This window comes from Oncorhynchus mykiss, chromosome 16 (genome assembly GCF_057628025.1).
Source record: "Oncorhynchus mykiss isolate SJ-2025 chromosome 16, ASM5762802v1, whole genome shotgun sequence".
Classification (NCBI taxonomy): domain Eukaryota; kingdom Metazoa; phylum Chordata; class Actinopteri; order Salmoniformes; family Salmonidae; genus Oncorhynchus; species Oncorhynchus mykiss.
In genome coordinates this window covers 61,748,277-61,770,764 of record NC_143037.1, presented here as the reverse complement: position 1 = coordinate 61,770,764, position 22,488 = coordinate 61,748,277, and the positions used below count along the sequence as shown (strand labels likewise).

General features: G+C 43.1%; 1 protein-coding gene and 1 long non-coding RNA gene across 2 annotated transcripts in view; one reads left to right on the top strand and one right to left on the bottom strand.

The window, feature by feature from the left end:
- The window catches only part of LOC110492422 (FYVE, RhoGEF and PH domain-containing protein 3), a 112,703-nt gene that overhangs the window by 81,882 nt on the left and 8,333 nt on the right, over positions 1-22,488 (bottom strand). The gene's annotated exons all lie outside the window — the stretch shown is intronic.
- Positions 8,186-10,807, top strand: LOC118939564 (uncharacterized). The gene is made up of 2 exons (XR_016487429.1): positions 8,186-10,415; positions 10,554-10,807. It is a non-coding gene; the product is annotated as an uncharacterized LOC118939564 (long non-coding RNA).

Here is a 22,488-nt window from a genome sequence, read left to right as displayed (position 1 = left end):
TGACTGTGTGTGTGTGTAATGAGCCGGGTCCTCGTGGGGTTTGGTCCTCTGACGAGCTGCAGCCTCATCTCCCCACCAAGCCCAGATGGCCTGTGATTACACATGGCTCAGCAGAGATTAACAGAGGGAGAGCGAGAGGAGAAGAAGCGAGAGGGAGTGGGAGGAAGTGACAGGGAGGGGGAGGAAGTGAGAGGGAGTGAGAGAGAGGGAGTGAGGTTGTTGCAGTAGGATGCTGCAGGATTGGACACCTGGGATAGAGCAGGTATCAAAACTGACCAACTGTGCTTCAACGGAAGCTGACACACAGAGACTCCTTCATTCCCTCATCCTTTTCCCTAACTAACTCCCACAACCTTATTCTAACACAATATCCCTAAATCATCCCTCAACATTCAAACAACATTCTCTAACTGAAATGTCACCTCAATCTTTCACTCACACACAGATGTGAAGGATGTCATCGTGATGATGGAATAGAGCTCCTTTCCACATTCTGTGAGGTAACACACACACACACACACACGCAGCAAAAAAACACAGCAGCAGGTGATGAATGGGGCCTGTTCCAGTGTGACTCAGATGGGACTGTGTCTGCTCAGAGTTCCACACAGGGACATTGGTCACTAAACAGCAGGGTGACATGATGGATCACACCATAGCTCCTAAAGCACACCAATATAGCACACTGACAAATGATCAGTGCCTCACTTTTACAAATACCTTTTAACTTATACAGTTTACATTAGGAGCTGGGGGCTGAAGGCTGATTCTGAAGGGGCTTTGAAAAGTTCATGTTAAAGGTCCAATTCAGCTGTTTTTATCTCAATATCAAATCATTTCTGGGTAACAATTAAGTACCTTACTGTGATTGTTTTCAATTAAAATAGAAAAAAGACACAAAAATAGCTTCTTAGTAAAATGTCATTTCTCAAGCAAGACTGTCTGGGAGTGGTCTGAGAGAGGGGCCTAATTGGAGGAGCCTAATGGGAGGGATGTGTAAACTGAAAACTAGCTGTTATTGGCAGAGAGGAGGGCTAACTCTTTGTTATTGGCAGAGAGGAGGGCTAACTCTCTTTGTTATTGGCAGAGAGGAGGGCTAACTCTCTTTGTTATTCGCAGAGAGGAAGGCAAACTCTCTTTGTTATTGGCAGAGAGGAGGGCTAACTATCTTTGTTATTGGCAGAGAGGAGGGCTAACTCTCTTTGTTATTGGCAGAGAGGAGGGCAAACTCTCTTTGTTATTGGCAGAGAGGAGGGCTAACTCTCTTTGTTATTGGCAGAGAGGAGGGCCTAACTCTCTTTGTTATTGGCAGAGAGGAGGGCTAACTCTCTTTGTTATTGGTCTAACAGCTAAACAAGCTAACAGTTCATTATCATAATATTGACATTTCACAGTATCATCCCAACCTCCTCGTGTGGAAATATATATAAAACACAGGAAAAATCATGTTTTAGACTGCACTGCCCCTTTAAATATGAAGGGACATTCCAAGTGAAAGTCTCTGTAGACTCAGTTTATAGAGACAAATGTATGATGTGGTTTAATACAAAGCCACGATAGAAGAGATTTACACGTTCTGAAAACAGAAATATACCGTGTATATAACTAGAGAGGTTTCACATAATATAGCACTATACAAACACACATTGATGCACAGGAGGCATGAGAGACATGTTATTGTTTAATGTTTACTTGTTAATATCACTCAACAGCATCCGGCTCTAAAAAATAAGTAGAGGACAATGAAAAGGCTGGGGAAGAATGCAAACCATGCAGGTACTACTACCTGGCTCTCAGACAGTCACGCACTGAAACCAAGAGTACAGCTTGGCTGCTATTTCTGTCTTTGCATAAGGTATGACAGTGACGCAAACTCGCGGTGAAACTGTCATTTGGAAATCTAGGTCCACTGGCTAATTACAGTAAGTAGGTTTGTTGTCAATGTGAAGAGTTCACCTCTGAGTGCGATGCTGGCACGTCCTTGGTACATCCTGGCTGTCAAAATAGTTGTAAGACGATAGCGTGTTGTTGTGCTGTTATTATTATCACTAGAAACAGTAACGACACAGACCAGACATATAATAACGCTGGGGAGCCATGTTAACTGGAGGGCAGATTGGATTGTGTTCTCTATAATGAGCCCAGTCATTCAGCTGCATTGTGCTCCACATTGACAGACAGCAGCTGAAGAGGGTACATGCCTTTCACACTATAGACATACTTTACTGAGGTAATTCATTACAAGCATTTACCTGCAGACATATTTAACAGTGGAGATAGGATAGAAGCACTGCAGGCTCTCAGCATCTCGTATCTCTCTCAGTCAGTCAGACAGACAGACAGACAGACAGACAGACACCAGTGTGCCTGACACATGTTGTTGGTTACTATCACATTTTGACAGGACAGTGTTGTTGTTAATCTAATGAAGTACTAGTTAGTGGCTCAATGAGAAAATAAAAGCTGAAGTACAATAGCTGGAGGAGAAAATGAATGGACAAAGGGCAGGATGACAGGATCCATCTGTATGGGATGTAGCCCTCATCCCCTCATTAAGGCCAGGGAGTTGTAGTGTTCCTGTGATGACAGCTGGACCTGTCAAGGTGTGGTGGTGTAATGGTGAGGGAAGAGGACACCAGACCAAAGGGCTCCTGGTTCAAATCCCACTGAGACACTGTGGCTGTACCTCACAGGAAGGTGGAGACACATGGTGGATTGCTTCACAGCTCCATCTTTGGTAATGTACAGTATAACATCTTTGAGAACTAGAGAGGGTGTCTGTCTGAACCCTAAAAGGGGAATATATCCAGTATCACATAATCATTAGTGTCTGAGGAGAAGACAGGGACATGATGATATATGACTCCTAATATGTGCTGGCTATAATAGGATGGGGAGAATTGGTATGCTGTTGTCATAGTGACCTTCAGAGTGAAACACCTTGACGACAGCCAGAACCAGCAGAGCACTGCTGAGCTCAATCTGGACACTCTCAAACGCCAGAGGACCCCCAACTCAGGATGAGGCCAGGAGCACAGAGCATTCTAACAGGCTCAGCAAGGCCAGACTACACAATCACAGAGTAAAATGGCAGGTTGTAACTTCTCATACCTTAACCGTCAAGGTGAATCAGTCCTCAATCCCAAAGGAATAACACATAGATTTAGAGCTTTTCTCATTAGTGTTGTGTTCAGGTAGGAAGAGCAACATTTGTAGTAGGCAAGAGTTAGTGAATGGAGTCCAAAGAGACCATTGGAATCTACAATAAAGGTTTTGCCATGCAGCCAATTAATGATTTCATAAAAACTCATGTAAATTGATAGACATCCTTCCTGTAATGAAATGCCATGGTGTATTCATCAGTGGTTCAGCACTGAGTGGTCATGGTCTGTAGACTGTGTCTTCTCCTTTCAAGGCAGGGTTTGTGATAATTGAAAAAAAGGCACCATTCAGGCTGTGTTGTAGTGTCATCTAGTGGTCAAACTGGAGCAGTACAGGCAGAGACGGCACAGTAGAACAGTACCTGTAAGTGCTTTTATTTATTATATTTAACCTTTATTTAACTAACAGTTAAGAACAAATTCTTATTTACAATGACGGCCTACACCGGCCAAACCTGGACGACGCTGGGCCAAGTGTGCGCCGCCCTATGGGACTCCCAATCACGGAAATGATAAGTTGTATAAGAGAATCTGCTAAATGACTCAAATGTAAATGAAGGTTAATGAGCAAGTGAGAATGTGAAGGAGAGAACTGGGTAAAAGGTGAAAGAAAAGAAAGGTGAGAAGTTGAAACTGGAAAGAAAAGGAAGAAAACACAGCTTTATCCTTCCCTTGAAGTCAGACACACAGACAGTCAGACACACAGACAGTCAGACACACAGACAGTCAGACACACAGACAGTCAGATACATAGACAGTCAGACACACACACAGACAGTCAGATACATAGACAGTCAGACATACAGACAGTCAGATACATAGACAGTCAGCCATACAGACAGTCAGATACATAGCATGTCAGATACATAGAATGTCAGACACAAAGACAGTCAGACACACAGACAGTCAGATACATACAGTCAGACACACAGACAGTCAGATACATAGAATGTCAGATACATAGAATGTCAGATACACAGACAGTCAGACACACAGACAGTCAGACACACAGACAGTCAGATACATAGAATGTCAGATACATAGAATGTCAGATACACAGACAGTCAGACATACAGACAGTCAGATACATAGACAGTCAGACACACAGACAGTCAGATACATACAGTCAGACACACAGACAGTCAGATACATAGAATGTCAGATACATAGAATGTCAGATACACAGACAGTCAGACATACAGACAGTCAGATACATAGACAGTCAGACATACAGACAGTCAGATACATAGACAGTCAGACATACAAACAGTCAGATACATAGACAGTCAGACATACAGACAGTCAGATACATAGACAGTCAGATACATAGAACGTCAGATACAGACAGTCAGACAAAGACAGTCAGATACATAGACAGTCAGACATACAGTCAGACACAAAGACAGTCAGATACATAGACAGTCAGACATTCAGACAGTCAGATGCATAGATAGTCAGATACACAGACAGTCATACACAAAGACAGTCAGACACACAGACAGTCATACACAAAGACAGTCAGACACAAAGACAGTCAGACACAAAGACAGTCAGATAAATAGACAGTCAGACATTCAGACAGTCAGATGCATAGACAGTCAGATACATAGAATGTCAGATTCACAAAGACAGTCTGACACACAGACAGTCAGATACATAGACAATCAGACATACAGTCAGACACAAAGACAGTCAAACACACAGACAGTCAGATACAGATACATTCTCCAACTACCCCCCTCTCTCCTGTCACAGTGAGTTTGTATAATTCCCTGAGAGTGTGCAAACAGTTAGCTATTTAGTGTGGAGAGAAATGGTGACTGGTGCGACAGAGAAGATGAATGAATGTCTTTGGTTTCCAGCCGACTGAAATGACCCGAGGGCTGAGGCCATGGTATTAGCTTAGCGTAGCCATCAGTACGTGTGGAGGGGCGAGCATAGTTCATTATGTACAAGAATGTAAAGAATGTGTTAAAAGTGTTAGGTTTCATTGGCTAGGCTATCTATTCCTGTAGAAGAAGTGTGTTGTGTGCAGAGTGAGGCAGAGCAGTATAAATGGTGGAGAGACAACAGAACCCAGGGACAGAGCTGAATACACAGAGAGGAGAGCATGAAGGATTCAACACAGACTCTTTGTTGGCTACAATCAGCAGCACTGAGACTTCATTTATTACTTGTTTTATGGCCTACATCAGGTGAGTGTGAGTGTGTGTGTGTGTGTAGCCTTGTGCATATGATTAAGCGGGTGTGAGAGAGCATGTGTATATTGTTAAAACACATTGTTCTTGACCTCCACAGCAGACTAACACAGGTGCTTCCTCATTCTCTCTTCCACCCCTGAACGACCAACTGCCTCCTCCCTCGACCCCTCCTCCATCTCTGTCTCACTCCCGCTCTTCCTCCCTTAACATCTCATTCCCTACTCTCCTCTCATCCTCTTCTCTCCAACCTACCCGGTTTACACTTACAGTTGAAGTCAGAAGTTTACATACACTTAGGTTGGAGTCATTAATACTCGTTTTTCAACCACTCCACAAATTACTTGTTAACAAACTACAGTTTTGGCAAGTCGGTTAGGACATCTACTTTGTGCATGACACAATACATTTTTCCAACAATTGTTTACAGACAGAATATTTCACTTATAATTCACTTTATCACAATTCCAGTGGGTCAGAAGTTTACATACACTAAGTTGACTGTGCCGTTAAACAGCTTGGACAATTCCAGAAATTGATGTCATGGCTTTAGAAACTTCTGATAGGCTAATTGACATAATTGGAGTTAAGTGGAGGTGTACCTGTGGGTGTATTTCAAGGTCTACCTTCAAACTCAGGGTCTCTTAGCTTGACATCACCTTTGGCTAAGGTGTATGCACTTTCAATTGACTCAAATGATGTAAATCAGAAGCTTCTAAAGCCATGACATCATTTTCTGGAATTTTCCAAGCTGTTTAAAGGCACAGTCAACTTAGTGTATGTAAACTTCTGACCCACTGGAATTGTGATACAGTGAATTATAAGGGAAATATTCTGTCTGTAAACAATTGTTGGAAAAATGACTTGTGTCATGCACAAAGTAGATGTCCTAACCGACTTGCCAAAACTGTAGTTTGTTAAGAAGAAATTTGTGGAGTGGTTAAAAAACTAGTTTAAATGACTCCAACCTAAGTGTATGTAAACTTCCGACTTCAACTGTAGATCTGCAGGACCTCCTCCGGCCGGAAAAAATAATCTCAGTAACATTATGCCATGTCATTGCAGTCGCTGCACGCTTAATATACAGCAGAACTATGTACTCTTAATATACAGGATAACTATGTACTCTTAACATACAGGAGAACTATGTACTCTTAATATACAGGAGAACTATGCACTCTTAATATACAGGATAACTATTTACTCTTAATATACAGGAGAACTATGTACTCTTAATATACAGGGGAACTATGTACTCTTAATATACAGGAGAACGATGTACTCTTAATATACAGGAGAACTATGTACTCTTAATATACAGGAGAACTATGTACTCTTAATATACAGGAGAACTATGTACTCTTAATATACAGGGGAACTATGTACTCTTAATATACAGGAGAACTATGTACTCTTAATATACAGGGGAACTATGTACTCTTAATATACAGGAGAACTATGTACTCTTAATATACAGGAGAACGATGTACTCTTAATATACAGCAGAACTATGTACTCTTAATATACAGCAGAACTATGTACTCTTAATATACAGGGGAACTATGTACTCTTAATATACAGCAGAACTATGTACTCTTAATATACAGGAGAACTATGTACTCTTAACATACAGGAGAACTATGTACTCTTAATATACAGGAGAACTATGCACTCTTAATATACAGGATAACTATGTACTCTTAATATACAGGAGAACTATGTACTCTTAACATACAGGAGAACTATGTACTCTTAACATACAGGATAACTATGTACTCTTAACATACAGGATAACTATGTACTCTTAATATACAGGATAACTATGTACTCTTAATATACAGGAGAACTATGCACTCTTAATATACAGGATAACTATGTACTCTTAATATACAGGAGAACTATGTACTCTTAACATACAGGAGAACTATGTACTCTTAACATACAGGATAACTATGTACTCTTAACATACAGGATAACTATGTACTCTTAATATACAGGAGAACTATGTACTCTTAATATACAGGAGAACTATGGACTCTTAACATACAGGAGAACTATGTACTCTTAATATACAGGAGAACTATGTACTTTTAACATACAGGAGAACTATGTACTCTTAATATACAGGAGAACTATCGCCTTAGGGTCAGGATAGCCGACTTGCAAGCTCGGCTTCATTAGACAAAGGCAATAGAAGTGTAGGAACGGATGATACAGCGTCTGTGCCACCAGTAAATACTGGTAGTAAGGTTAATCCCCCTGCACAGTCCACGCAGCTGGACAATTTTCTCAATGCTTCTGGAAAGAAATGCTTTCAGCATGCTCAATTGATGTTGCTCATTCAGCCGGTATAAACTTTTAACCAGTTTAAGCAACGAGTCGGAGTCAGAGCCCGAACTTTCCTGAGATGTCTCTCTACCTGTTACGGGGTCTGAGCCGCCGAAGCCTACCACCATTAGCTCTGAGAAATTGAAAACCCTAGTCATTGGCGACTCCATTACCCGCAATATTAGACTTAAAAAGAATCATCCAGCGATCATACATTGTTTACCGGGGGGCAGGGCTACCAACGTTAAGGCTAATCTGAAGAGGCTGCTGGCTGAGGCTAAAACTGCTGAGTGTAGATGGTATAGGGACGTTGTTATCCACGTCGGCACCGACAATGTTAGGATGAAACAGTCAGAGTCTAGATGGTATAGGGACGTTGTTATCCACGTCGGCACCAACAATGTTAGGATGAAACAGTCAGAGTCTAGATGGTATAGGGACGTTGTTATCCACGTCGGCACCAACAATGTTAGGATGAAACAGTCAGAGTGTAACGAGAGTGTAACGATGTGCGCTGAGAGTCGGGAAGCATGTTCAGGGAGTGAGTGTTTTAATAAATAAACACAACATAATACAAAACAAGAAACACGAACAACGCACAGACATGAAACTGAAACAGAAACAATAACACCTGGGGAAGGAACCAAAGGGAGTGACAATAATAGGGCAGGTATTCAAGGAGGTGATGGAGTCCAGGTGAGTGTCATGAGGCGCTGGTGCGCGTAGCGATGGTGACAGATGTGCGCCATAATGAGCAGCCTGGTGATCTAGAGGCCGGAGAGGGAGCACATTGTGACAGTACCCCCTCCCCGACGTGCGGCTCCAGCTGCCGACCAACATGATGATCCCGGGGATAAGGAGAGGACCGGTCACCTCTGCTAAGGTGCGGGAACCTGTCAATCTGGCTGAGGCGCGGGAGCATGACGACCTAGAGCACCGGAGAGAGAACATACATGACAGTACCCCCTCCCCAGTTTGCGGCTCCAGCCGCAGGACACCAACCACAGGGACGATCCCAGGGATCAGGAGCGGACCGGCCGCCTAAGCTGAGGCACAGAAACCTGACGAACCGGCTGAGGTGTGAGAGCCTGATGAGCCGGCTGAAACCTCCCCGGTTGCCTCGGTCGAGGCATGGGAGCCTATCAAGCCAGCTGAGGCATGGGTGCCTATCGAGCCAGCTGAGGCATGGAAGCCTATCAAGCCAGCTGAGGCATGGGAGCATATCGAGCCAGCTGAGGCATGGGAGCCTATCAAGCCAGCTGAGGCATGGGAGCCTATTGATCCTGCTGAGGTATGGAAACCCGTCGAGCCAGCTAAGGCACGGTAACCCGTCGAACCCGCTGAGGCAAAGGAATCCGACAAACCGGCTGAGGCCTCCCAGGTAGCTCCGGTTCTGACACCCGGACCCGACATCACCTCCAACACACACAAAAACTCACTTCCAGGGCAGTCATAGTCAAAGAACTAATCACTGATCAGAACCTTGATGTGATTGGCCTGACTGAAACATGGCTCAAGCCTGATGAATTAACTGAATCAACATTGTGGATCTAAATGTTTTTCCTCATAATCCTGGAATATCGGAATGCCATTTTATGACGTTTGCAATCGCAACAAATAATCTGCTCAGACCCCAATTTAGGATTATCAAAAGACGCACTAGAAATTCTCAGGCAATCCAAAGATTCATCGATGCCCTTCCAGACTCTCTCCACCTACCCAGGAAACCGTAATTGGCCTACGTGGACAAGTTCCTAGCAGCATATTCCTGCAGGGAAAGCAAGCCAACCAACAACTTTTGATCAAACATAATTTTGTCATAGAAAGAAAATCATAAACTTTCCACATTGGTAACACCAAAGTCAACATTTGGTAGCAAGGCCCAGCTAGTCAAAATGTTGCAAACGTTTGAGCAGAGTTGAGTAGCCAGGCCAGGCCTACTCAAATCATCTCAAATGTTTGAATATTTATATAGTCCAATATAGTCTCAGTTAATGATATTTGATGTTCATTAATGTTTTAGATATGTGTACTAAATAGCCCTCTACTTTTTTATTTTCAAGGTACAAATACCAGTGAATGGAGACAGCTCCTGGTTTTGTTCTCTGCACCCAAGCACGACCTCTGCCCCCAGTATTGGCTGTTCACCAGCCTCAAGCACTACCTCTGCCCCCAGTGCTGGCTGTTCACCAGCCTCAAGCACTACCTCTGCCCCCAGTACTGGCTGTTCACCAGCCTCAAGCACTACCTCTGCCCCCAGTACTGGCTGTTCACCAGCCTCAAGCACTACCTCTGCCCCCAGTGCTGGCTGTTCACCAGCCTCAAGCACTACCTCTGCCCCCAGTACTGGCTGTTCACCAGCCTCAAGCACTACCTCTGCCCCCAGTACTGGCTGTTCACCAGCCTCAAGCACTACCTCTGCCCCCAGTACTGGCTGTTGATCATCCACCAGCCCATCTCCCGCACTGAGTTGCAGTGTAAAATTAGAAACAATCTCCATGCAGGACCTGGGAAGCTCTATCCTGGGCCCACCTCCAAGACCCACTCCACTAGCTTGCTTCTTACCGATGCCACAGAGCAGCAGCAGTAGTAGCAGGGGTGTGAGAAGAGAGAAAAGAGCTGAAGACTCATTCCTTGACACATCACTCGCAAAGGCATTGCAAATGATTGAAGACATATCTCAAGATCTGGAGAACATCATGCACCAAGTCACCAGCTTGTCCCAGAGGTAAATAAATACAAATAATTTCAGACTTTACTCTGATCCCCTTTCCTCTCTTCTGTTGTCCTCTTTCCTCCTCTCCTTATCATGCACACTGCTCTCCAGACACTCCTAATTTCCCCCTTCTTCTCATCCTCTCCACAGGGCCCTGGCACCAATAGCTGATTTCATGGATGAACTCTCACCAAAACTGCGGGAGGAATTCGATCACCAGCTGTGTGACTTCAAGAAGAGGAAATGGACTGTACGACTGGGACCACAGTGAAATGAACAACTGTTGTTCAGACATCTCACGAGTCAATCCGTAGACACTTGTTTACATGTCTGTTCTCAGCAGACACTTGTATTGTGGTTTACTTTCAGAAGCAAGAATAAAGGATTATTTGTGTGCTGAAAAAGCTCTGTTGGCATTTCTTCAAGGTGTTTCAATGTATTCTATTTTAACATCAAGTGCTGACAACGTACAGAAGAGCTGTGTGCCACAGACTTTACAGGCTTTCTTCTACTTGTGTAATTCAATCTAATCTAAATTACTGCACACTGAGACATCCCAGAATCAGGTTTCATTTTATTAACAAGATTAAAAGTCTACATTTTAGTACAAAATACTTGGTCCTTTGTGTGCACTGTGAAGCAGAGTCTGTGAGTCCAAGAATCCTCCTCATCCTTTCAGCCAAGATGCCTAACGCATTCTCTGACTGGCCGACAATGAGAGTGGTGGTAGTTCCAGGTAAGCCCATGTTTATGGAGATGGACAGCTGTGAATGAGAGGTAACAAGAACATATGTCTCAAATATATATGGTAAACAAAATACACCATACCATTTTACAGGAACCATATTCCAAAAGCCTTAATAAAATGGCACTCCTCATATAGAGGTACATACATGCTTGCTGTAACAAGGGAAATCATTTAAACTGATTCCAACATTCTATTATCAACATACCTGGATAAGGAAGCATGAGGTTCTCATGTAGGGGCTGCATCTCCCAGGAAAACATGAGGTTCTCATGTAGGGGCTGCATCTCCCAGGAAAACATGAGGTTCTCATGTAGGGGCTGCATCTCCCAGGAAAACATGAGGTTCTCATGTAGGGGCTGCATCTCCCAGGAAAACATGAGGTTCTCATGTAGGGGCTGCATATCCCAGGAAAACATGAGGTTCTCATGTAGGGGCTGCATCTCCCAGGAAAACATGAGGTTCTCATGTAGGGGCTGCATCTCCCAGGAAAACATGAGGTTCTCATGTAGGGGCTGCATATCCCAGGAAAACATGAGGTTCTCATGTAGGGGGAAAGCTGCATCTCCCAGGAAAACATGAGGTTCTCGTGTAGGGGCTGCATCTCCCAGGGAAATATGAGGTTCTCATGTAGGGGGAAAGCTGCATCTCCCAGGAAAACATGAGGTTCTCGTGTAGGGGCTGCATCTCCCAGGGAAACATGAGGTTCTCATGTAGGGGCTGCATCTCCCAGGAAAACATGAGGTTCTCATGTAGGGGCTGCATCTCCCAGGAAAACATGAGGACTTGACGTTGTGGTACCTGGTAGGACAGCTGGCGGTGACAGATCTAGGGTCTTCTGCAGCAATTTGGACCCATAAGAACTCTCTTGAAACACTCCACTAGAGATGAAACGGTATGAACATTTCATATCACGATTATAGTGACCTAGAGATGAAACGGTATGAACATTTTATATCACGATTATAGTGACCTAGAGATGAAACGGTATGAACATTTCATATCACGATTATAGTGACCTAGAGATGAAACAGTATGAACATTTCATATCACGATTATAGTGACCTAGAGATGAAACGGTATGAACATGTCATATCACGATTATAGTGACCTAGAGATGAAACGGTATGAACATGTCATATCACAATTATAGTGACCTAGAGATGAAACGGTATGAACATGTCATTTCACGATTATAGTGACCTAGAGATGAAACGGTATGAACATGTCATATCACGATTATAGTGACCTAGAGATGAAACGGTATGAACATGTCATATCACGATTATAGTGACCTAGAGATGAAACGGTATGAACATTTCATATCACGATTATAGTGACCTAGAGATGAAACGGTATGAACATGTCATATCACGATTATAGTGACCTAGAGATGAAACGGTATGAACATGTCATATCACAATTATAGTGACCTAGAGATGAAACGGTATGAACATGTCATATCACGATTATAGTGACCTAGAGATGAAACGGTATGAACATGTCATATCACGATTATAGTGACCTAGAGATGAAACGGTATGAACATGTCATATCACGATTATAGTGACCTAGAGATGAAACGGTATGAACATTTCATATCACGATTATAGTGACCTAGAGATGAAACGGTATGAACATGTCATATCACGATTATAGTGACCTAGAGATGAAACGGTATGAACATGTCATATCACGATTATAGTGACCTAGAGATGAAACGGTATGAACATGTCATATCACGATTATAGTGACCTAGAGATGAAACGGTATGAACATGTCATATCACGATTATAGTGACCAAAATGATCATAGTTATCAGTATGATCGCGGTATTGTTAAAACTGGAAATGCTAGGAATGTTCAAAAAGTACTGACACACACACTGAAATCATTTGACCAAGTTTTATATGAAAACCACAAAACAACAACTAAAATTAGCAGCACTATGCACTATTTGTGTGCATAAACATTAAAATAATAACATTAACATTAAAGATGGCACCATGTGGCCATGAATGGTACAATTTTCAAGTAAGCAAATCAGATAAACAAACAACAAACAACAAACGAAATTAGCAGCACTCACGTTGGAATGAGGCACGGCAACCTTCATCAGCCTCAGAAAGCCAGGCCTCTCAACAATTTGAAATGACATCATGTCCTTTGCAATGTAATATGAAAGGGCTGCAGTGAGATCTTGAGCATTTTTAGATGTGGGTGCATAAGCAGACACACACACATACACACACACACATACACACACACACGCACGCACGCACACACACACACAGTCTATTTTATGTGTTGCATTTGAGTATATGCAATGACCCCATGCACAATTTACATAAATACAAATCAGTCTTAAGAAGACAGTGATAGTAATTGCAATGAGCCCCCCAAAAAGTATTGTATTTAGATTAGATTGAAGGAGTCTTGTATAGGAGTCTGGTATAGGAGTCTGGTAGAGGAGTCTGGTAGATGAGTCAGGTAGAGGAGTCTGGTAGAGGAGTCTTGTATAGGAGTCTGGTATAGGAGTCTGGTAGAGGAGTCTGGTAGATGAGTCAGGTAGAGGAGTTTGGTAGAGGAGTCTGGTAGAGGAGTCTGGTAGATGAGTCAGGTAGAGGAGTCTGGTAGAGGAGTCTTGTATAGGAGTCTGGTATAGGAGTCTGGTAGAGGAGTCTGGTAGATGAGTCAGGTAGAGGAGTTTGGTAGAGGAGTCTGGTAGATGAGTCAGGTAGAGGAGTCTGGTAGAGGAGTCTTGCATAGGAGTCTAGTATAGGAGTCTAGTATAGGAGTCTGTTAGAGGAGTCTGGTAGAGGAGTCTGGTAGATGAGTCAGGTAGAGGAGTCTGGTAGAGGAGTCTTGCATAGGAGTCTAGTAGAGGAGTCTGGTGTTTCTCCTGTTGGAACACTTTTACAACCAAGTTGACGTCTGGCGGATTTTAAATGAACAGAATATGTTGTTTGGGTGACTAAACTACATAACATGTTATCGTGTGCAATGGGAGAATAGAGTCTGCAGACACACGACACACACACAGCAGAACAACGTTCTGTGTCTTTACAAGAGTAGGTAACTCTGAAAGCTTCAGTTTACATTATTGACAAGCTATTAGCAAGTTAGACAGACAAACCATGACATTTTCCCCCATTCCGAAGTCCCCACATCATGCATTGAGGTAAAAGTTAACTTACCTTGCATTCGCTATAAAGTAGTGGTTGGTGGTCACGAAGATGACTCGGGATTTGAAATGTTGCCACCTTTCGCAGTGATTTTTTGTTGTTGCATGTTCTGCAGACAGGGTGACCATCTTCAATTAAGTTTCCCTCAGCACTCTTGTAAAACCCAAAATACAACCACACTTCAGATTTGGTCCTCTTAGAAGGCGGAAATATCTCCTGAGTGCTGTCAATGCCTTCCGCCATGTTTCCACACAAAACCAAACCTATGTTGCTGGCTGCACCTGCATCAGACTGTTGCTAACTTTGGTTGATGCTGGACAGAATTTACCGTGTTTCTCAATCCGCGGTAATCAAACACGGTTTTAATGATAATTTAAATGTCATCCCTACATCCACCATAGCTCTCTCATCCGTATGCCCCTACATCCACCATAGCTCTCTCATCCATATGCCCCTACATCCACCATAGCTCTCTCATCCGTATGCCCCTACATCCACCATAGCTCTCTCGTCCGTATGCCCCTACATCCACCATAGCTCTCTCGTCCGTATGCCCCTACATCCACCATAGCTCTCTCATCCGTATGTCCCTACATCCACCATAGCTCTCTCATCCATATGCCCCTACATCCACCATAGCTCTCTCGTCCGTATGCCCCTACATCCACCATAGCTCTCTCATCCGTATGTCCCTACATCCACCATAGCTCTCTCATCCATATGCCCCTACATCCACCATAGCTCTCTCGTCCGTATGCCCCTACATCCACCATAGCTCTCTCATCCATATGCCCTTACATCCACCATAGCTCTCTCAGCCGCACGTCCCTACATCCACCATAGCTCTCTCATCCGTATGTCCCTACATCCACCATAGCTCTCTCGTCCGTATGCCCCTACATCCACCATAGCTCTCTCATCCATATGCCCCTACATCCACCATAGCTCTCTCGTCCGTACGTCCCTACATCCACCATAGCTCTCTCAGCCGTACGTCCCTACATCCACCATAGCTCTCTCATCCATATGCCCCTACATCCACCATAGCTCTCTCATCCGTACGTCCCTACATCCACCATAGCTCTCTCAGCCATTACGTCCCTACATCCACCATAGCTCTCTCATCCATATGCCCCTACATCCACCATAGCTCTCTCAGCCGTATGTCCCTCATCCACCATAGCTCTCTTATCCGTACGTCCCTACATCCACCATAGCTCTCTCGTCCGTACGTCCCTACATCCACCATAGCCCTCTCGTCCGTACGTCCCTACATCCACCATAGCTCTCTCATCCGTTTGGAGGAGGTCAGAGACCTGGCCGGGTGGTGCCAGAACATCAACCTCTCCCTCAATGGAAGCAAGACAAAGGAGATGATGGTGGACTACAGGAAACAGAGGGCCAGCACGCCAATGGGGCTGTAGTGCAGCAGGTTGAGAGCTTCGACTTCCTCTGTGTCCACCTCACTAAGGATCTATCATGGTCCACACACACCAACGCAGCGGTGAAGAGGGCACGAAAACACCTCTTCTTCCTCAGGAGGCTGAAAAGATGTGGCATGGGCGCTCAGATTCTCACAAAGTTCTACAGCTGCACTTTGGAGAGCATCTTGACTGGCTGCATCACCGCTTGGTATGGCAACTGCTTGGCATCCGACCACAAGGCGCTACAGAGAGAAGTGTGTACAGGCCAGTACATCACTGGGAATGAGCTCCCTGTCATCCAGGACCTCTATACCAGGCGGTGTCAGAGGAAGCCCCTAAAAATGATCAATGACTCCAGCCATCTAAGTCATTGACTGTTCTCTCTGCTACTGCATGGCAAGTCTGGAACCAACAGGACCCTGAACAGCTTCGACCCCCAAGCCATAAGATAGTACATAGTTAGTTAAATAGTTAACCAAGTAGCTACTATCAGCATGGACCCTTTTAACACGTCTCTTTTGTCTCATCACACACTCTGCTGCTACTGTTTATTATCTCTAACTGTATTTCTAGTTCTATGTACATATCTACCGTAATTACCTTATAGCCCTGCACATCCACTCGGTACTGGTACCCTAAGTTATCGTTACTCATTGCGTATTTATTATTATGTTTTGGTATTGTTTTACTTTTCTATTATTTATCTATATTATTTATCTCTGCATTGTTGAGAAGGGCCTGTAAGTAAGCATTTCGCTGTTAGTCTACACCAGTTCTTTACGAAGCATGTGACAAATAGAATTGGATGATTCTCTTCTCTCAGTCCTCCCTCCTACCTCTCTCCCTCCTCTGACCCTCTCTTCTCTCCTTCCTCTTTCTATCTCTCTTCCTTCTCTCCTCCTCTATACCTCTCCTCTCTCCTGATCTCCCAGCCTCACCCCTGTGTGCAGGAAACTTCCATTCCAGAGACCGAGCTTCTCTGAGGATCATAGAGGAAAGACACAATGCCTACAGTGTGCTAGATATAGCACCATTCGTAAAACACACATAACCGCATAAACACACACACGCAAAGAGAAATCCAATGGAACATGCTTTTACTATGAGTTTTTTTTAATTCCATAAGACTTTCTCAGGAAAATCCCCCTCATCAGGGTCGGTCCAACCCAGACAGACAGCACTGGGCCTGGAGAGGACAGACAAAGAAAGGAGCATGGGGAGCCTCTATCCTTCTCCTCTACCATTAGCCCAAATCGTTGTTTGGGTGTGCATAGAGGGTTTACACCAAGATAAGCTACTAGTGATAGCCAATAGGAGTCAAAGCTATACATTCCCCATTCACAGAGCACGTCAACTCTCTATGGGGTGGCATTGAGTAGATTACAATTTAGTCAATTTCTGGAAGGTTCCAGCAGTTGGTACCATTTAGCAAATCTAGGTCACATTCACCTTCTGTGAAAGTTTATGTGTGTGTGTGTGTGTGTGTGTGTGTGTGTGTGTGTGTGTGTGTGTGTGTGTGTGTGTGTGTGTGTGTGTGTGTGTGTGTGTATAGCAGGATGTGTCTCAGCCAGACCCTACTCAGAGACCTCCAGTATAAACACATGGTACTCTGGACAGAAACACGCCTCTCTCTCTTCTCTCTCCCTATCCACCCCTCTCTCTCTTCTCTCTCCCTATCCACCCCTCTCTCTCTTCTCTCTCCCTATCCACTCCTCTCTCTTTTCTCTCTACCTATCCATCCATCTTTCAACCTCAGTCTTATTATTATTACTGGTTAACGGGCAGCGACCACTATCTCTTTCAACAGAATAGACTGCTTTGTTGGAGGTGCCAAGCCCATAGCCGCTTAAAGAAGAAAATCAAGTTTGCACTTGGTATTAAGGCATTTCTCTAGAAGAAATTGCAACATCTTCATGTCTGTAAACAACAGAGGAGGCTTCTCAGAGGAGGAAGGAGAGGACCATCCTACTCAGTGAATTTAAAAAAAAGGAAAGTTATCCTTTTTAGATAAAACAATACTAAATACTAGGGCTGACCCCGACTAAAGAACATTTCGGTTGACCAATCGATTGGTAGACATTTTTAAACGTGTATTTTTCCATATACAGTATAGACACACCGTAAGTTTGAATAAAATAAACTATATGTGGGCTACTGAGCTTGTCTGATGCTTCCAGTGATTAAGCAGTGTGATTAAACTGAAGACACACACTACTAAAGAGAGAGCCAGAGATAGGCTAACTAGAAGGAAAAAACCTGTTCCCAACCAGACCCCCCTCCTCCCGCTGCTATTTGCAGATTCTGTCATTACACTCCTGAAGTTGCCGGTGATAAGCTACACCAGCGGTCGGCAACCTTTTCCATTTGGAAAAGTTATCGTAGCATTTCTACTGATCTGCGTGCCAGTTATGATTTTCATCTGCACATTTTCATGGAACAGTTTCATTTCATTTATAATAAAGTATTCATATCTCAAAATCAATGTCATGTGGTTCATCAAAATTCTATCTCAATGAAAAGGATACAAATCTAAAAGTAACATCTATTGCCTTTGCCAATAGGTACAAATAACCTACATAAAGCCAACAAATAAAAACATTGCAGCCCAAAAGTAGAAAATATCAAGATCAAAATAAATACACATGGCCGGTCTGGAAGGAACTTGAAACATTGTTATCAACTATTAACTGGGGTCAGGCCTGAAGCTCACACTAGCAAACTTGCAACATTGTATAAAATATAAAATATTCTGTTTCCCACGCCAGTGAGCTCTGGACAGACAGACACAGCTGTATGCTATTAGCACAAGGGATAAGAAGTAATCAGGTAGGCCTTGCTTATGAACTTTCCAACAGAGCATTACCCCCCCCCCCCCTTCAGCTGATTGGTTCACAAAGGGGAGAGCGCTGGAAAGATTTTTCAAAATAGGCTACTTTGAGGAACTATCGTCAGTCTCAGTGGATGTAAAAACAGACTTTGTTTACTTGCTGTTTGAGAGGAGAAAAATGATATTGAACAAAAATACAAACGCAAGGTAGAGAAATGAACATTGATTTCTCTGGCAACAGCTCTGATGGACATTCCTGAAGTCAGCATGCCAATTGCATCCTCCCTCAAAACTTGAGACATCTGTGGCATTGTGTTGTGTGAAAAAACTGCACATTTTAGATTGGCCTTTTATTGTCCCAAGCACAAGATGCACCTGTGTAATGATAAGCTACACCTCTCGGGTATATTTAATATCTTGGCAAAGGAGAGATGCTCCCTAACAGCGATGTAAACAAATTTGTGCACAAAATTTGAGAGAAATAAGCTTCTTGTGCATATGGAACATTTCTGTGATTTTTATTTCAGCTTATGAAACATGGAACCAACACTTTACATGTTGCATTTATATTTTTGTTCAGTATATTTTGAGAAGTTCCACAGTGTTGGTGAGTTAAGACAATCAGGAATAATATCAGATCCCCAAATGGGCAAATTAATAGGCCTACATTTGCATGCAGGCCAGGTAGCCTAGGCCTACTTCTATGTATTATCAGGTGCACGTCCTTACTCAACATTGACAGGAGCGCTACAAACTACAATTAATAAATAGAATAAAATAAAACTTGTGTAGCCTAGTTTGTGCACTCTGCAAACAACGTGTCCACTCCTACAATGACAACGATAAGACTGGAATAATAATGTATTGAATGCATTAACAGAAATTACCATAACCAAACAAACAATGTAGATGAGAAATGATGGTAATTAACTGTAAATGTACTACTGGTGATAATGGTGTGTGTCCTGTGTCCTCCCTTTCATCTACACTGATAGAAGTGGATTTAACAAGTGACATCAATAAGGGATCATAGCTTTCACCTGGATTCACTTGGTCATTCTATGTTATGGAAAAAGCAGGTGTTCTTAATGTTTTGTACACTCAGTGAATATAATCAGACCAGTTGGAACTGGAGCAATGATCCAAACAATAGATAGTACTTTAGGACTGAAAATGTGCTATATTGAATAGAATGGTAAGATGTAGTGTTTTGAATGTTCCCTACTCTGAATGTCACAAATGAATGACATGTCACCAGTCAAGCAGAATCACCTGAGGGTAACACACACACACACACTGCATGACACACAAACGCAAGCAAACACACATGCACCACACACATACACACAATCCTATAGTCCATTCAAACAGTGAGTCCAGGAATGGGCTTCCGTTCCTTCCGGACATCCAATAGAAATATCACTTGTCTAAAAATAGCCTCGGTCTCCTCTTACATAGCACTGATCTGAGATTAGAGAAATCAATGTAACACAGGAAAGAGACTGAGTGATAGAGAGTGGGAGAGTGATGGGAAAGAGAGACAAAGAGAGGGAGAGAGAACAACAACACCCCCTCAACCAGACCCGGAGAACTGGAGGTGGAGAGAGACATGTCTGCACTCTGGACTGTGGTGAGACAACATCAACAGGAGAAAGAGCAGGAGCAGGAGAAGAACAGAGCACTAGAGAAGGTGAAAGTGCGGAGGAGAGGGTGAGGGGGATGGCGTGTGACAGAGAACAACCCATTAGAGAGCTGTCCACCCCCGCAGAGTAGCCAGCAGAACAGTCCACCCCAGACCCTGACCATAGCCTCGACATCACAGCAGGACAGAAAACTGAAGGACCCCAGGGAATCCCACCCCCTCTGAGCCACCCTGATAGCCCTCCTAACAACCCCCTGGCCCACCACTCCACCCTGGACTTGAACAGCCTTTATGACAAGGTCAATCTTCACAAGGCAGCAGTGACCACCTTCGCCAGGACCCTAAAGGTCATCGCCCTCAATCACAGCCCCAGGTCATCTACCTTTGGCCTAAAGAGCAGGAACCTGTACTTCACTAAATAAATCAAAAATACAGGCATTGTCATCCTACAAGAAACATGGTATACAGCAGTGGTTCCCAACCAGGGGTACTAGGCCTACTACTTGGCCTATCCACAGGGGTACTTGAGAAGACTCATGAGACCATAGGCTTACTGGTCAAATTCACATGAGGGGGTACTTCAGGGGTACTCCGGGCAGAGAAAAATTCAGTTGAAGGTACAGTAACCGTAAAGGGTTGGGAACCACTGATATAGAGGAAATGGAACAACTGTTTGCTCTCTAGGTTACAGGGAGCTGATAGTCCCAACCACCAAACTACCAGGTGTGAAACAGGGAGGGGACTTCATGTGGAATGCTAATTTGGTATAGAGCAGACCTAACTCACTCTATAAAAATGATCAAAACAGGAACATTTTACATTTGGCTAGAAATTCAAAATGAAATTATCTTAACAGAGAAAAATATCCTCCTGTGTGCTACCTATATCCCCCCAGTAAAGAACCTGACACCCTCAGCACACAGGGGGACAAACACCTGCCTGGAGGTGACAGCATTCCCTCCCCCATATGCCCCCCTAGGCACAACTATGACAACATCACCAAAAAAAAACAGGTCACATCTCCTGCAGCTCTGTCGCACGCTGGGTATGTACATAGTCAATGGTAGACTTCGAGGGGACTCCTATGGTAGGTACACCTACAGCTCATCTCTTGGCAGTAGTACTGTAGATTACATTTTCACTGACCTTAACCCAGAGTTTCTCAGAGCGTTCACAGTCAGCCCACTGACACCCCTATCAGATCACAGCAAAATCGGTCTACTTGAACAGAGCAATACTCAATCATGAGACATCAAAGCCAAAGGAAGAGCATAATATTAACAAATGCTATAGATGGAAGGAAAGCAGTGTGGAAACCTAACAAAAAACTATTAGGCAACAACAAATTAAATCCCGTTTAGACAACTTCCTTGACAAAACGTTTCACTGTAATAGTGAAGGTGTAAACTCTGCAGTAGAATCCCTAAACAGTATTTTTGACCTCTCAGCTTCCCTATCATATTTTTAAAAATATATAAGCAGAAAACCTAAGAAAATGAACAACAATGATAAATGGTTTGATGAAGAATGCAAAAACCAAAGAAAGAAATTGAGAAACCTGTCCAACCAAAAACAAAGAGTCTACGCCTTTACTATGGTGAATCACTAAAACAATATATAAATACACTACGGAAAAAGAAGGAACAGCACGTCAGAAATCAGCTCAATGTAATTGAAGAATCCATAGACTCTAACCACTTCTGGGAAAATCGTAAAACACTAAACAGACAACACAAAGAGTTATCTATCCAAAACGGAGATGTATAAACCATGTATAAACCACTTCTCCAATATTTTTGGCCCTATAACAAAGAACAAACAGCAAAAACATATACATGATCAAATACAAATCTTAGAATCAACTATTAAAGACTACCAGAACCCACTGGATTCTCCAACTAAATTGAATGAACTATAGGACAAAATACAAACCCAAAAAGGCCTGTGGTGTTAATGGTATACTAAATTAAATAATTAAATATACAGATTACAAATTCCAATTGCCTATACTTAAAGTATTTAACTATACTATACTTAAAGTATTCATCCTCAGCTCTGGCATCTTCCCCAATATTTGAACCAAGGACTGATAACCTAATCCACAAAAAGTGGAGACACATTTGACCCCAATGACTTCTGTTGGATATGTGTAAACAGCAACCTTGGGAAATCCTAAATACAACCCATATTTATGTTCTTCTTTCGGAACTTTTGTGAGCGTAATGTTTACTGTAAAAAAAAATGTACTATCTATTTCACTTG